Below are 17,371 nucleotides of genomic sequence, written 5' to 3'. Positions count from 1 at the left end.
GGGGGAAAGCGACTTCAGTCTGGGCCCTGTCAGGTTTAAGATGTCGGAAAGGCAGCTGGAGACTTAAGAAAGAAAGGTAGACTTGAGAATCTTGAGAAATACACAGAGAGACGGTAGTTAAATCCTTGGAGGTGGAGAAGGGGTGGGACAGGACAGAGACAGATCTTCCCAAATGCCAGGGAGCCTGCGTTTCTCTCTATCTGCAGGTTTCCATAGAAGAACCCACAATTCCTGAACTTCTCATCTCCCACCCAGAAGGCCCTGAAGGGAGCCGCAGGGTGCAGGGCAAAGAGCCCTATCTGGGGCCAGACCCCAGGAATCTGCCACCTGGCATTTTTCCCTTTCTTGCCTGTGTGGCCTCGGGCAGGTATCTCCTCTCAGTTACAGGGGCCTGGCCTGGGAGGGCCTCTGAAGTCACTTCCAGTGCCAGCTCTGGAACCCTGGGAGCAAAACAGCTTTCGATGCATCATTCCTCTTCCCTAAACTGTGCCAGGGCTTCCCAAGGCCCACCACAGGCCCCTCCTCTCACACCCTGCCCTCCTCTCTACTCCTCCACTGTCTCCCAGGTCTAGGCCTTTCCACTATGCTGATGTCATTCCCTCTCCCCAGAGTGCAGGAATCTTTCCTACCAAGTCCCACAGGGCATTGTGTGTCATGGTAGGCACCTGAGATGTTCATTCAGTGAAACATGTTGAATAATAGGTCCTTTAAAAAGAAAAAAAGTTAAATAGTTTTGGAAAAAGAATAAAGTTGGGGAGGGGAATTTCACTAGAGGACCTGAAATTAAGTCGAATTTGCCACTTCTACCTTGCCTAATGGAGCTGATATGAAGTATTCAACTGCTGGGGAATTTGTGTTAACTAGGAAAGTCTTCCAATTAAGCAGAAAACCAAGCACTAAAAAGCTGCTGTTCTCTCTCAAGCAAAGTCTAACATCGAGGCAGCAATTATTATTATTAGATTATACATCATTTACAAAGCCTCATCTACCAGGCTCTCCCAAATATAAGTTTTTCAAATAAACAAAAGAATACACTTAAGGAATATGAAATACTTCAAGAATACTTTTAAAAATTATAACATAGCATCACTGAAAATGATGGCTCAGGATTACCCCACATGGGGGCAAGAAAATAATATAGAAACAACTCTGAAAACCTCAATTCCTACATGTGGAAACACCATCTAAATTGTGGTAAAGTACTGTATATCAGTCTTAGACTGGCTTCATTAGTCATCTGAAAACAGAGCAGAGATTGGAAAAAATTGCTCACATTGTCTGCTCATCAGGAGGGTCAAACTCACAGCCGTGCTCAAACATACTGGGTGTTGATAATGATGGTGACGGCCAGTGGCAGTGGTGGGATGAGGCAAGGCTAGGTCTTTTCCTTAACCTTCTCTTGTTGAAAGAGTTCTGTCTCTAGATCTTAATGCCAGGCTGCATTCATTAAACAGATTTTAACTTGAGTTTGGTTCCTTATTCTGCCACTGACTAGTTATTCACATCACCTCTCCAGGCCTCCATTTTTCCATCTCTTCACAGGTCACAGCACTGGGCTGAATGTCATCAGATGAAATTGAATAAGGGTAAATGTAGAGTCTTATTCTTGCATTAAAAACAATTTACTTCCCAAGGACAAGATGGGGAATCTCCAAGAAAAAAAAATCCCAGGGTTATAGAGGACTGCAAGCTCAATGAACGGACAGTGTGATGCAGCAACCAAAACAACTACTGTGACCCAGGGCTACAGTAAGAGGCAAAGCTTCTAGGAATGAGACTATGACAGTCTCTGTCAATAAGGACGTGACAATCATCTGGAGCACCGTGCTCAGCTCTGGGAACAATAAGTTAGAAAGGATGTGAATAAGCTGAATGATATGTGGGGGGGGGGGGAGGGGGGAGGGGGGGTGACCAATAATGACGTCACACGAGGGTGAATGAAGGAACTGGAGATGCCCAGCAACCAATCACCAAGCATCTATGAAACACTCTGCACCAGGCACTGTGTGAGTGCAGGGCAACTGAAAGAAAAGGAGACTCCCTCAGCAGCAGGGGCTTCCTTGCTTTGGGGGGCTCCCATCTGGCCTGCTGCTTTCTCACACCACAATGTCCCTCTGCTGTGCCAGGCCCACTCCCATGGCCCCCACTCTAGGGAAAGGACCAGGCCAGTCAACCTTCCTTCCCCTCCTGGCCGTCGATCAACCCATCGGCATTTATTAAGCACCTACTATGTGCCAGGCATCATGCTAAGTGCTGGGGATACAAAAAAGAGGCAAAAGACAGGCCCTGCTCTCAAGGAGCTTACAATCTAATGGGAGAGAGAACATGCAAAGACATATGTGCAAAGCAAGCTGTAGACAGGGTAAAGAGGAGATAATAATGAACAGAAGGAAGGCACTGGAATTCAGAGGGGCTGGGAAAGACTCCCTATAGAAGGGGGATGGAGGTTAGTGGTCAGAAAAGAGGAGAAAGACCACTCCAGGCATGGGGACAGCCTGAGAAAACTCCCAGAGCCCAGAGACGGAGAGTCTTGTTTCTCTATGGAAAAGCCAGGGGGCCAGTGTAGGTGTGGCAGGGAGGTGTAAGAAGACTGAAAGAGGAGGAGGGGGCTAGGTCATGGAGGGCTTCGAATGCCACACGGAGCATCTGACAGAGGGTTTGGTCCTGGAGGCAACAGGGAGCCACCAAGGGCGAGGCTTCAGACTTCCTGACTAGAACACAGCAGCTGGGGGTGCCTCCCACCTCACCTGCCCACCTTTTTTTTTTTTTACACGATGCTTGTTTCCTTGCCTCCAAGTATCTGAAGGGCTCTCATAAGGAAGAAGGGGTAGCTGTCTCGTCTGGTGTCCAGAGGGGAGAAGCTGTCAAGGGAAAGACAGAGGCTGGTTCAGGAAAAGCTTCCTCACAGTCAAGGACTAGACAAAGTGGCAGGGCCCTGGTGACGGGTGCCAGGCTCCTCCCCGTCCAGTAGCCAGTCGTCAGCTGGGTCACCTGGGTCTTCCTGACTCCAAGGCCAGAGCCTGATCCACTCTGATAAGCTTCCTCTCTGTTTCTCTCTGTTTGCTTTCTTTTCCCTCTCTCCCTCCCTCTCTCTCTCCCTCCCTCTCTCTCTCTCCCTCCCTCTCTCCCTCCCTCTCTCTCTCTCCCTCCCTCTCTCCCTCCCTCTCTCCCTCCCTCTCCCTCTCTCTCTCCTTCCCTCTCTCCCTCCCTCTCTCTCTCTCTCTCCCTCCCTCTCCCTCTCTCTCTCCCTCCCTCCCTCTCTCCCTCCCTCCGTGCACACACACAAAGAGTCTGTGTATATGTGTATATATGTGTGTGTGCCTGTATACATGTGTATATATATAAATGTGTGTGTCTGTATACATGTGTATATGTCCATATGTATACCTCATACACTGTGCCACTAGCTCAAACTGCTCTTTCCTGGAAGGCCCAAAGCAGGCGGTCTTCCCATGAAGTGCAGCAAACCAAAGGGGCAGCTGGAAAGGATTGGCCAGCTTCTTCCTGGTGGCCAGACCTTCCTCTCAGCTGAGAGTAAACCAGAGCCAGGGAAACAGTTCTCAAAGGGTGTCCGGGTGGGGTTCTTGGGATACAAAGGCACATCCTCTCGAACAGCATTATCAGGGGAAAAGATAAAGGAAAGTAAGGCACAGGAAGCTATGAAGAAAGCTGAGCTACCTTCTCTCTATCCCAACCCTTATCCTTGTGTCTAAAATGGTTGGTTGGGCCGCTGAGAAGCACAGGAGATAGAGCACTGGGCCTGGAGTCAGGGAGACCTGAGTTCAAATCTGGCCTCAGACACTTACTTTGTGACCCTGGATAAGTCCCTTCACCCTGCCTGCCTCAGTGTCCTCATCTGTAAAATGAGCTGGAGAAGGAAATGGCAAACCACGCCAGTATTTCTGCCAAGAAAATCCCAAATGGAGTCAGGAAGAGCTGGACACGACTGAAAATCAACTCAACAACCACATGGTTTGCTCCTTACAAACAGGGCAGGAGAGAAGGGAGAGAAGACAGACACGTTTCCGTCTAGATTTCTCCCATGAACTGACACGTCTAAGCTCTCAGTGTGCACTCATTTGCTTCAATGGACACCCACGCCGTACATGCTAATCATTCCAAGAGGCATCCTTATATAATTCAGGTTAAAGATTTCTACAGTCAAAAACTTAATCATATGAAAAGGATCCAAAGGATGAGCTTGTCGCATCTGTTACGTAACCCTCCAAGTCAGAGGAAGACACATTGCCTCTTTGGCCAATGACATGCAGGGAGTCAGGAGGTCTCCAAAGGTCTTCAACAGCCCGGCAGAATATTCCCTGTCCTCTCTGCTCTGTTCTCCATCCTATGCTGAAATCACAGTCATAGCAACAGGCTCTTCTTCAGCCAAATTCTCACTGTCTCTGGGAAAAAGCCTATTATGGAAAATCCCATCTGGACATACTGGGCTCACGGGAATACTGGTGCACACAAACTCCAACGTAGCTCCCCAAGCTTAATTAAATCCCTACTCTGTGCTGGGGTACAAAGACAGAAAAATTAGAGAAGGTCTGTCTTGTGTCAGGGCCCATAGAAGTCACTGCCAAATCGCATCCAAATGAGCCCAGAGTCATGGGGAGAGTAAGCTCCTGTGTCCAATGAGCAGCCAAGGCCCTGACCACAATGCTTCTCAACCCCCCTCACCTCCAATGACACAAATCGCTACTGTGGTCGGGGTACTCATCGCTCCTCGGCTGGACTGGCGCAGCCCCTTCCTAAGTCCACCCCCTGCACCAAGAGTCTCCCCTTTGAAATCTCCTCCCCACAAAACTGACCAAGGGGTCATGGGTCCTGCTCAGAAAGTCACAGTGGCTCCCTTCTGTCTCCAAGATAAAACAGAACCTTGGGGTGGGGGTGGGGGGCATTTCAAGGCCTCCACAACTTGGTTCTGCGGACATTTCCAGGATGATTACACATTTGTCCCCTTCCAACCAAAGGTGCCTGCTCAGTGTGCCTTGTACACACCATTCCACGTCCCACCTCCCCACTTTTATGCAGATTACCCCCCACCGCCCACCCCTGGGCCCAGGACTTTCTCCTTCCCTATTTCTGCTGCTTAGAATTTCAAGCTTCCTTCAAAACTCAACTCACTTGCACCTGTTATGGCCCTGGAGACCCTCAGAAGTTTTCTGGGGGAAATCAAGGAACTTTCTCCTTGAGAAGCTAAACCAAAGGACAAATACACCTAAAGAGACAAGCGGCACCAGATCTGGACTGAGCTAGCTCCAGGAGCCCCATCCCTTGGGGAGATAAGATTAGGTGTGGCTGCTGCCTTTGTGGCATGAAGGGGACAGAGATGGCTTGAGAGATGGGTGCCCAGCCACCACCAGTGGGGGATGGTCCTTCCCCAATGAGGGAACTTTCCCCAGTCAGATGATCACCCCCATAAGACCACCGTTGGTCCTCTATAGAAGTATCTGCCTGTCTCCTGCTCAGGGAGATAGATATCTCAGAGAACCACGCCTCTGTGCCATGCCCTCTCCCCATGAGAAGTCCAAGGGCTCTTGGTTTCCTTTCCCTCTCACTTAAATAAACTCTAATTGGATTTGTGTGCAAGAGGGTGTAATTCTTTAAAGAGGAATTCCTAAGAACCCCTACCCCAAACCCCCACCAATTTTCCCCATAACACCAGCCCCTACCTCTAAAATTACCTTGAATTCATGTTGCACGTTCTGTATGGACCTATCTGCCACGTGGTCTCTCAGGAGCAAAGGTTTTGTCTGCCCAGGGCCCAGCCCACAGCCTTGCCTGTGGCAGACACTTCAAAATCAGCTTCTCAAAGCTCCTGGATCATGATTTTCTCAGCTGGGGCTCAGCACATTGACTATCTTAAAAGGTAACCAGGAAAAAAAAAAGGTAACCAGAAGTAAGAAACTTTTCCTACAGCTCCCTGGCCCACAAGCTTCCAGGCCCTTGGCCATCCATCACCCAGATGGCCAACGGCCCTGGACCCTGATGACACTCACCACCCCCACCCGGCAGCATGGCTCCTAAAAGGTTTGTGCCGGTAACACTGCATTCTCACAGATCAAAGCAAACTTTTCAACAGGGTGCAACAATAACCTCTATAAAAAGTGACCTTTCCAAGGCCCTGAGCACTGTCACCATAAAATAAGAGAGACCAACCTCTGGGGGGGTTCTCGCGTGATTCCTGTGGTTCTGAGGTTGCTGTGCACCCCTCAGGCATTTGGGGGAATCCTAAGGCCCTTCTCAGCCAGGGTCACACTGAGGGGTCTCCCTGGGCCTTCTCTGCAGTGGCCCAGAAACCTCTTCCCTGTAGAAGCTCACTCCATCCAGGAGGTCCCTGCCACGCCCATGGCCGCTCCCAGAACCTACAGAGGACCCCAGAAGCCTGGGCCGGCCACGCGGTCATTCCTCTCTCAGTGCTCTCTTGGCCTTCCCCTCCGACCCAGTAGCTTCCTCTTTAGCCACCCCCCTACCCCACCTCCCACCATTAGAATGTAAGCTACTTGAGGGCAGGAACTGGCTTTGTTTCTGCTTGTATCTGTATTCCCAGCCCTTAGCATGGTGTCTGGCACATCAGAAGCACTCAATGATTGCCTGCTGACTTAACTAAAACACACAGGGTTACAAGTCAAGTCAACTAGTGCCCGCTATGTGACAAGCACTGTGCTAAGCAGAAGGGATTCAAAGAAAAGCAAACAGCCATCCCTGTTCTCAGGAGGGAGACCACATGCAAACAGCTATGGACAAACATGATAAATACATGATAAAGTGGAGAAAATCAACAGAGAAAGCACTAGGATTACTAGGAAAGGCATCTGGGAGAATGGGATTAAGAAGTGATGAAAGCCAAGGAAGCCAGAAGGCAGAGACGAGGCAGGAGAGAGTTCTAGACATCAGGGAGAGCCAGTGAAAATGCCTGGAATTGGGAAATGGGGGAATCTGGTGCAGGAAACAGCAAGGAAGCCATGAGGAAATCAATCATGGCAAAATACAGTCATCAAAATTTTTTTTAGAAAACAGCTTACAGGGGCAGCTAGGTGGCACAGTGGATAGAGCACCAACCCTGGATTCAGGACTACCCGAGTTCAAATCCGACCTCAGACACTTAACACTTACTAGCTGTGTGACCCTGGGCAAGTCACTTAACCCCAATTGCCTCACCAAAAACAAACAAAAAGAAAACAGTTTGCAGACCCCAGGCTGAGCCCCTTTTTATTCACCTCCCACAAATACTACCTAGAACTGGGTTCTTTTAAGATCACAAATATCCTAGGGAACAATGAATGGGAAGAATTCAAAGAAATGTGGGAAAATGCTTAACAAGCAAAGGAGGCAGAGCCTAGAGAATGATGAAGACACACAGACCACAACTGCATCAAAGAACCTGTCACCCAGGAACCAAACGCAGGTTAAAAATAATGGAAATATGCACCTTACAGGCCCCAGGCTTCCCGCAGTCACGTACGATCATGGGCTGTTTCGGTGAGAAAGGGACCCCAGACTTGTCCTGAAGCCTCCTCCAAACGCCCCAGGCCTAGGTAGGGGCCTCCTTGCCCTTACATGTGTGAGGGGATGCTCCTGGAGACCAGGACTGTTCCACATTTCTCTTGTCCCTCGGCCCCCCTCTAACAAAGTGTGTGGCCCAAAGAAGACACTGTTGACATGCTTGGGGTGCACCTTGTGCTTTGTGTGAAGGTGTTTCAAACACCTCTGATTTTTAATTTAAAGATTTCAAGGGAGCCACCCAGTCCCCAAAAGTCAAGAAGAAATGGCAGCAGGTGGCAATGGTGAAAGAGCCCGCAGAGATTAGGTAATTCATTAAGGGGGAGGTCACTGCTTCCCCAAACCTCATAAATGCCCATTTCAAGATGGTTCTATGTCAACCACCCTTGTATAATGAATATCATCAGAGCAGCACACGAGGGCTTCCCAACCAAACATGTTCCACTGCCTTAGTTAGAAACCTAGAACCTTCTAAACCCTTTTTTTCTTTTGTCACACAGGTCTTTTATTTAAGTTCCACCAGCTTGGAGTTTAGAGTAACTTAGATAATAAGGTCCAGGCTGAAGGGCCTCTTTGGCCTACCGACAAATAAAGGGTTTGCTGAGCAAATTAATAGTGAATCAAAAAAAGACTGTGAAGAGACATTAAGCAGTTTAAAGGCAAACTATTTTCAAATAAGTTCCTTGCTCATTTAAAATAAAACCTTAATTAACTGAAACCCAAGAAACAAGAACTTTTAGTTTATTTGGAATTCTGTTTTTTGCACTAGAAGCAAGCTGCTGTCACACACACACACACACACACACACACACACACACACATGCATACACACACACCTTCCCAGACATATATATCTCAGTGATCTCAAGCCTCCTCTCTCAAGCAACGGTACTGTATATGCAATCATAAGAACATAATTAGGTCCCAGTAATCCTTCAACATGTCCAACTACCAAAAATTGGATTATAGTCAGTCAGCTATAATCCCAAGGCAGGGAAGTGTATGAATATACTTTGGACAGAATCTCAATCACAGGTTTGGAGCAAAAAAAGGGTTTGTGGCTAAGCAAACAGCACCGAAGCATCTCGATTCATCTCAGTGGGCCAAGAATCCCAAAGAGCTCAGCTCCGCCATAAATCATAACAAAACAGACAGGTCTGGTGCTTGAAGGGTACAAGGCTGTCCCTCACTCACACACTGGAGGAGGGCAGCACAAGTCTTATTATCTCCACTTTATAATAAACTGCGCTAAAGTGGTACATTCCCAGTCAGAGAAGTCGTGCCGAAGCCACAATCTGAACCTGGGCTTTGGATTCTGCTGATCAAATCTCCTTTGCATCTATTCAGTCAATAGAGACTTCATGCATACAGTGAATGATAAAGGAGTTCCAATTAATGTATGTACCTTTAAGTAATAACAAGCTATTTCTTGAAGTAAGTCTCAGCCTATTCTTCCTTTCAATTCTTCTGAATTCAGGAGGTTTTAGTGCAGTTGATAAGCTGAAACCTCAGTCTTCCACAGTCGGGTGCCACCAGACCCTTCCCCTCACTTTGCAGGCACTCCCTTCATTCATCCTATTCCAGCCAAACAGGCCCACTCTGGCCCCTCCCTGACCACAGCCGCTGAACTCTCTGCTCCCAGATGCTCCCCCTGCTGCTGCTTCCCCCAATGAATCCCTGGCTGTTCTATAAGACTTGTTGCAATCAAAGTCACCTCTTCCATGAAGTTCTCCCTGATCTCTGATCTGCCACAACCTTCCCCTGGCCTCAGGTGCAGAGCTCTACCAAACAGCCACCACTGTAATGTGTGTCACGCTGACTTGTTGTGGTTTCATCCCTCCTTGAGGACCAGAATCAGCTCTTGTTTCCACTTGATTCCTCTGTCTTCTTAGGGCAGGATGCTACAGCCACAGGATGGCTCGTCTCCTCAGCTGTCTTCGGAGAAGCCTCCTCCTTTTGCTAAATGCCGTTTCAATACAACGAAAAACTAAAAGAACTAAGGCCTCAATTAAAAAAAACCAACCTAACGTGGTTTTCCTCTTATTGGGAACTTATCATTTTCTACACCTAAAATTTCAGTCAATTCAGTCTGATCATTGCAAGTTGTTACCAAGTTCTTGTGATCAAGCCTGCTCAATGTTAGTTAATTCCATTCTGTGACTGCATTCATCTATAATGTGTGTAGGGATGGCACTGACACGGGGCTTAGGAAAAATCAGAACTTTCTCCTGTGGGAAGCAACACCAAAGATGATTGATGATAACGGGACAGACATATTGAGGAATCAAGGGCCTATCAAAGTTTAGATTGGCCAACAAGATATCGGGACAGACATATGGAAGGCGTAAGGGGAAAATGAGCATTCAATGAAAGAGAGGACTTTCAGGTATGCTTGATGAAAAGACCTGAGCTGAATAGAAATTTCGACTTTCAAATACAAGACTCAAGACAAACATAAAAAGGTAAAACAGGAAAAAGAAATCACAAGGGATAATAAAAAGTTAAACTGTTTATATTGCTACATGGGAAGATTATACTTATAACTCATAAGAACTTTCTCATTATTAGGGCAGTTGGATGGAATATATTTAGACAGAGGGCACAGGTGTGAGTTGAATACTAAGGGAAGATAAATTGTAAAAAATAAAATTGGGGCAGCTAGATGGCGCAGTGGTTAAAGCACCGGCCCTGGATTCAGGAGTACCTGAGTTCAAATCCTGGCTGAGACACTTGACACTTACTAGCTGTGTGACCCTGGGCAAGTCACTTAACCCCCATTGCCTGCAAAAAAAACCAAAAAAACAAAAACAAAAACAAAAATAAAATTAAGGGGTGAGAGAAGAATGCACTGGGAGAAAGGAAAAGGGAGAAGTGGATTGGGGTAAATTGTCTCACATAGAAAAAAGAAGAAGTTTATACAGTGGAGGGGTAGATGGGTGAGGTCCAGGGGAGTGAGTAAACCTTACTCTCATGAGAATTGGCTCATAGAGGGAATAACATACACATTCAATTGGGTATAGAAATCTATCTTGCCCTGCAGGAAAGTTGGGGGGAAGGGGATAAAGAAGGGTGATAAAAATGAGAGCAGCCAGAAGTAAAACACTTTTGAGGAGGGACAGGGTGAAAGGAGATAGAGAATAGAGTAAATGGCATAGGAAGGGAAGAGGATGCAGGGAACTACAGTTAACAATGGTAACTGTGAAAAAAAATTTTAAAGCAAATTTGACTGATAAAGACCTTATTTCTCAAACATAGAGAGAGCTGAGTCAAATTTATCAAAATAACATCCATTCCCCAATTGACAAATGATCCAAAGATATGAACAGTTTTCAGATGAAATAATCAAAGCTATCTATAGCCATATGAGCCAAAAATGCTCTAACTCACTATTGATTAGAAAGATCTAAGTTGAAACAATTCTGGGTTACTCCCTAATACCTGTTAGATTAAATAATAGGACAGCAGAGGAAAATGACAAATATTTTAGGGGATATGGGGAAAATGAGACATTAATGTACTCTTGGTGGAATTGTAAACTGATTCAACCATTCTGTAGAACAATTTGAAACTATGGCCAAAGGGCTATAAAACCATGCATATTCTTTGACCAAGCAACACCACTACTAGCTCAGTATCAAAAAAGAGATAAAAAAAAACAAAAAGGAAAAGGACTTATTTGTACAAAAATATTTATAGCGGCTCTTTCTGTGGTGGCTAAGAATTGGAAGTCTAAGGGATGACCATCAATTAGGAAATGGTTAGAAAGCTGTGGTATATTATTGTAATGGAATATTATTGTGCTACAAGAAATAACAAGCAGGATGATTTCAGAAAAATCTGGACTTATGTGAACTAATGCATAGTAAAGTGAATAGAACCAGGAGAACATTGTACACACACAGTGATAGCAATATTGTTCGATGAAGAACTGTGAATGACTTATCTATTCCAAGCAATACAATGTTCCAAGATAATCCTAAAGGACTAATGATGAAGCATACTATTTGCCATCAAAGGAAGAAATGACATTGATTGAACACAGGCTGCAGCATGCTATTTTTCACTCTTTCATTTTTTTCCTTTTATTTGAATCTTCTCATACAAAATGACTAATATGGAAATGTTTTACATAATTACATATTTATAACCTCTATCTAGTTGCTTACTACCTCAGGGAGGGGAGAGGGGAAAGAGGGAGGGAGGGTTAGAATTTGAAACTGAAAACTTTAAATAAAAATGTTAATTTTTTTAAAAAAGAAGCAACAATTCTAAGAGGCACAGATTAGGAAGGAGCATACTGGGTGGCAGGGACAGGGTACAGAAGAAACACAAGAGAGAATGTGAAGGGGACTACTGTGAAGGCTTTAAATGGCAAGTTAAAGAGGATATATATTTACCCTTGAGGAAATAGGGAGCCACTGAAGCTGCCTGAGCAGAGGAGTGCACGATCAGACCTGTGTTTGTCTGGTGCAGCCTGCCTGGGGCTGGATCTGTGTTGGTGCAATCACGGAGTTGGACTCCACTTCCAGCCTGGCACAGCAGCCCCCTCCTGATGAAATTCTTTTTTTTTTGGTTGTTTTTTTGGGGGGTTGGGGGAGCTTTTTTGCAGGGCAATGAATGTTAAGGGACTTGCCCAGGGTCACACAGCTAGTAAGTGTCAAGTTTCTGAGGCCAGATTTGAACTCAAGTCCTCCTGAATCCAGGGCCAGTGCTTTATCCACTGTCCCACCTAGCTGCCCTCTCCCACTGAATTTCTAAGCTGTCTTTGGCTGGAAGATAATCTCAGCCCGTCTTTTTGTGGGTTCTGTTCCAGGGGTTGTCTTATGGCTGTGTTTGGAGCATTTGAGTAATTGTGTCAGGAGCTCTGAGCACTTAATGCCTTTCCTCCACCACCTTGGCTCAGCCTCCAGACCTGTGTTTGTAAAAGATTACTTTGTCAGCTTGTAAGAAGATGAACTGTTGCCTCATTTAGACTGAAGGAGACCAGGTGCCTGCTCCAAGAACCAAAGCAAGAAGACAAGTCTTCACCTGTACCTTGGGGAATGTGAGCACCAGCATTCTCCATATGGATTGTCTGATTAAAGATGAGGAAATAAAGTGATGTACCTGTCAGTGCAGAAGAATGTTTCCATAGAAGACTGGGGAGGAAAAAAGGAGATAGGGATCAACTATCCCAGAGAGAGCCTGTGTCGGCCATTTGAGTGTGTACTACAAACCGAAGGCCTACACCTAACTAAATAAGGTTGTGCCTCCTGACCACCAATGATAACAATCAATGGAGTAACTAGGAACTTCATGATGAAGCAAAACTCGGGCTGAGGATGTCAAAAGAACTCCCTTGAAATAGCAGTTCTACATTCGATGCTCTCACCTCAGGGAATGCCTCCCAATGCAAATCATGCACTACCCCAGCTTATTGACTGGACGAGTTTCTGCTTCGGTCTTACCAGGGATTGTTCCATCTCCTGCCACCTGATCCCTTTTGTCACTGATGTTGTTCAGTTGTTTTCAGTTGCATCCAACTGTTCCTGACCCCATTTGGGGTTTTCTTGGAAACAGTACTGGAGTAATTTGCCTTTTCCTTCTCCAGGTCATTTTACAGATGAGGCAACTGAGGCAAACAGGTTTAAGTGACTTGCCCAGGGTCACACAGCTAGTCAATGCCTTAGGCCAGATTTGAACTCAGGGAGAGGAGTCTTCCTGACTCTAGCTAGGCTCAGCACTCTTTCCACCATACCACCCAGGTGCCCCGTAACTAACTCTGCAGAAATCCATCTGACATTTTATTCTCTGGGCCCTCCTGTCAACAAGCCCTAGGTACTTCACCACTGCAAGTGAGCCATCACCTAGGTGCACAACAAACTACAGCTGCGGTTGGCTGGTACTGCAGTCAGGTTTTCTGCTAAACCAGTGAATAAATCTGCTACGAAGGCAAACAGCTTTCTAAGGACAAGCATAAAGGAATTTCTCCTGTTCTCTACTGAAAGTTTGCTGTGACTCCAACTACCAATAGGAGCTGCCACAGGGTTACCAGCCATGTCATCTCATCTGCCCCTCACCACAACCCTGGGAGGAAGGTGTCATCATCCCTATTGGGGCTGCCAGTGGGCAGGTGACATGCCCAGGCTGAGTGTCTGACAGCAGGATTCAGCTCCGGTCTTTCTAACTCCAGAGTGCACCACTGCCCACTGTGCTGCCCAGAAGCCACCATCCCCTACGACCTGTCTGACTCAACTCTATGTCTACAGTACCACTAGCCTGACAGCACAAATCACTTCTGACGATTCATTATCCTTTTCCTTTTCTTCCTACAACAGATTTGTTACCCAATCACACTATTTTTACCTGCTACAGCCCATAGAGATATTTCATATTAACACTCTTTCCCATAATCCCTTGTCTTACCCATAAATGGCCTAAGTTTGGACATAAATCAAAAACTAAGACGTTGTTTCAGAATATCCTATGCAAATTAAAGTGGTATAGCAATTATATCATATTAAAAGAAACAAGGAAATTATATAATGCTTAAAAGAAACATTAAATGAATATCTAACAATTGTAATCCATCTCCACCAAACAGTTCAGCAATTAAACTAATGATTACAACATTTCTTTATTATGTATATTTATTTATATGTATTATTGTAATTATTAATTAATAAAATAATAAGAATCATATGAGAAGTAATAGGTAAAAATAAAATAATAGGGTACTTTAATACCACAGTATCAGAACATGGGAAATTGAATAAACACAGATTAACGACAAAGAAATGAACTTATTTAACAAACTGGAAGAAATGTGCAAAGAACAGAATTAAAGAACAGGAGCGCTTCTCCAATATCAAGGTCTTCTATATGGCTGCGAGTCATAAACTCTTATGCTCTCCAAAAAACCAAAGTTCTCTCAAAGGTCATTCCAAGGCAATGGAAGAGACACTTGCCAACAAGGAGGCATGCTATAAAAGTGTAATAAAGAACAGCAAGAAGGAGGGGCAGTGGGCAAGGGTGAGGGACTTGAGACAATGGGATTCTGAGGCCCACTGGGGAAGGCCCCAGAACCCAAGTGAACCTCCCTAAAGGACAGGATTTACACAGGCTGAAAAATTCATGGAGGAGACAGAGTCAGCACCTGGGAAGAATCCTGATGAGTGTGCTCCCACAACCAGTGCAAAGGCTGTGCCGTGACAGAAGGCTGTGCCAGAGACACTCTCACCTCCCTCAAGGGTCCAATAAAGGAAGCAAACAGAAGAAGGGATCTCTTAGAAGGTAGAACTGGCCAAGGGCACTCAGAGGCACAGGAAGCCAGGACTGGAGGTTCAAAGGAGAGAAGCACGGCACCGGGAGGGCAATAAAGTGGGGTGAGGCCAAGAAGAGATGATGCTGTCCCTTCTCCCCCCTTTCTTGTCGGCTGTCCCTGCCGCGGCTGCACAGACCAAATCCAGCCTCACGGCACCAATGGCCACCTGCACGGTTCACAAGACTTCTCAAAGCCTCCCAGTCCGGAACCTGTCGTCCTGACCCCCAAAGCTGCCCCCACCGTTTCTGAGCCTCCCAGGTGCACCGCTGTGGCAGTCCCTTCACCTCAGCACTCTTCCTCCCCACAGAGACATAAGCGGCTGCCATGTCTTGACCCATCTACCTCTGGGAAGTGAAAGCCCCCCCTCCCCCAGAGACAAGCGGCTCCCAGGCTCCCCTGAGGATGCCAGCTTCCCAACACACTGGGGCACACACCCCACGGAAGACTTATGGGAGGATAAGCTCGGGATGCAATGAAGAGCTGCGACTGATGCTCATTGCTCAGATGAAATGCAGAGATCAAGGGTCACAGCTCTACCTCACCTTCCTGCCTCCAACGATGGCACCTGCTGGACTGAGGGAGAAGGATGGACTACAAGCAAAGTGCAGAATGGCCAAAGGAAATCCAGAAGGAGAAAATACTGAGGGGAGCCAAGTCATCAAGCATTTACTAGGAGCCAGGCATTGTGCTAAGTACCAGACAGTTAGGAGAGTCCAAAGGCTGAGAGAGAAGAGGGCAAGAGCATGACACAAAGAAACAAGGGTGGAGGAATCTGAGATTTTGGGGAGAAGACCATTTTAAATGTGAATGGGCACTTTAAAAAGACCTTTGCTAGAAAAAGGCTGAACTACTGATTTCAATTGTAAATCAGACACTGGGGGTCCTGATATTTTAGAACAAGAAGGACCTGAATTTGAGAGAAGGATGAAAGTAGGATAAAACCTTTTATTTCTGATATATTTGCATCAATTGATACGCCTTGTCCTGCTAGCACTCATATATATAAAGAACCAAAAGATCCAAAGAACAATTTTCACCACCTGAGTGGTCACATTTGAGAGAGTGTGAGATTGTGTGTGTGTGTGTGTGTGTGTGTGTGTGTGTGTGTGTGTGTGTGAGAGAGAGAGAGAGACAGAGACAGAGACTGAGAGATAGAGAAAGACAGAGAGATAGAGACAAAGAGCCAGAGCCAGGGAGAAGGATCTGCTGAAAACTGGACCAAGGTTCTCTGGGAGAATTCATCAGATTCACCTGAGGAACGGAAGGGAAGGTGTAGGTTTAGACCCAAGGAGGGGCTGCCCAGTGTCTCCCAAAGTCCAGACCCCGCTTGGCAGTGGCTGTGGACGTGGCCACACAGACATGTGATCCTACGGTGGATAGGGCACAGGGTCAGCGGCCACACTTGGGCCAGTCCTATGGATCCGGGCCCGCCCAGCCCCCCCCCCTGGCCCCACCGGCCAGGGCCAGGTGGGCAGCCGAGGGGCCCGGAGGGGCAGCCGAGCCCTGGCTGTTAGCCCCCCGGGAGGGATCACTGCCCTGTCCACCCACCACACGGGACCAGGAGAGGCTAAGGCGACCCCCGCGCTGGGGCTGGGGCAGGGAGAGGTGACGCGCCCACCCGAGCACAGAAAGCGGGTCGTGGGCTCCGTGGCCAGAGATGGCAGGAGGGGCGTCGAGCCGGTAAGAAGCAAACGCCCGGCGGCGGATCAGACGGCCCCACCCCCAAGCAATGGGCAGTCTCGAAGCCCCAGAAACCAGACGCGGGGAAACTGAGGCAGGGGTGCTTCCAGCCAGAGCCGGGCCCCGGGGACCCCGCCCTCAGACTCAGTGTGCCCGTCTGCGCAATGGGCACGGAGCCGCCGCCCCGCCCCCGCCCCCCGCCCTACCTCATCGGACCGGCGCCGGGCCGTGTCCCGGAGGGCCGGAGGACTCTCGGGCCGGGGCCGGGCGGGCGGGACGCGGCCTCTGCCTCCGGCGAAGGCGGAGCCTGGACCCGAATTCGGTGTCCGGCAGCGCCCGGACCCGGCTCCTCGGCGAGCCGCGGGCGACGTCAGTGCGCCGTGACGTCACCCGTCCGGGGTGACGTCAGCCCGGCGCCGGGCTTGGCGGGGAGAGAAGGGGGAGAAGGAGGAGGAGGAGGGGAGGGGGAAAAGCGAAAGGAGGGGATAATTCCTCCGAGGGGCGGGGCGGAGCTGGAACGCAGCCAAGCGAGTGGCTGGTTCATCAATCGGCGACTGCCTATGTGACCAATGAGAGAAGTGAGAACGAGTAGCGTGGGCGGGATGAGCCGGGCTGCCCGAACTACCCGGGAGCCGACAGGAGGCAGTGCGGGGCTGGCTGGGCAGGTGCGCAGGCATGGAGAGAAAGCCCTCTGAGCCCCTGGAATTGTCCCTGGCACCGCACGAGGCACATCATGGGGCAAGTCGCTCGACCGCTGAGCCTCAGTGGCCCCATTTGTAAAGTGGGAGCAGCGGGGACCAGATGCCTTCTTTATAGCCTTTCAGCACCAGCGCTCCTCCTTCTAGAGATAAGCCAATAACGGATCCATCCATGCTGGGA

The 17,371-nt window shown here is 47.9% G+C and overlaps 1 protein-coding gene across 6 annotated transcripts in view; it reads right to left on the bottom strand.

Moving 5' to 3' along the window:
- The window catches only part of STARD3NL (STARD3 N-terminal like), a 63,232-nt gene extending 46,468 nt beyond the window's left edge, over window positions 1-16,764 (bottom strand). Inside the window, exons 1-2 of one of the 6 annotated variants that reach the window (XM_043977976.1) lie at window positions 5,691-5,867; window positions 2,756-2,861 (exon numbers count right to left, since the gene is read on the bottom strand). The gene's annotated coding sequence lies outside the window, so the exon portion shown is untranslated. Of the gene's footprint in view, window positions 1-2,755; window positions 2,862-3,387; window positions 3,633-5,690; window positions 5,868-16,698 lie in introns of those variants that run through there. The other 5 variants (XM_043977974.1, XM_043977979.1, XM_043977977.1 and 2 more) reach the window with 5 other exon arrangements.
- Between the last annotated feature and the right edge of the window lie 607 nt (window positions 16,765-17,371).

This window comes from Dromiciops gliroides, chromosome 1 (genome assembly GCF_019393635.1).
Source record: "Dromiciops gliroides isolate mDroGli1 chromosome 1, mDroGli1.pri, whole genome shotgun sequence".
Classification (NCBI taxonomy): Eukaryota; Metazoa; Chordata; class Mammalia; order Microbiotheria; family Microbiotheriidae; genus Dromiciops; species Dromiciops gliroides.
This window is presented reverse-complemented; position numbering and strand designations above follow the sequence as displayed.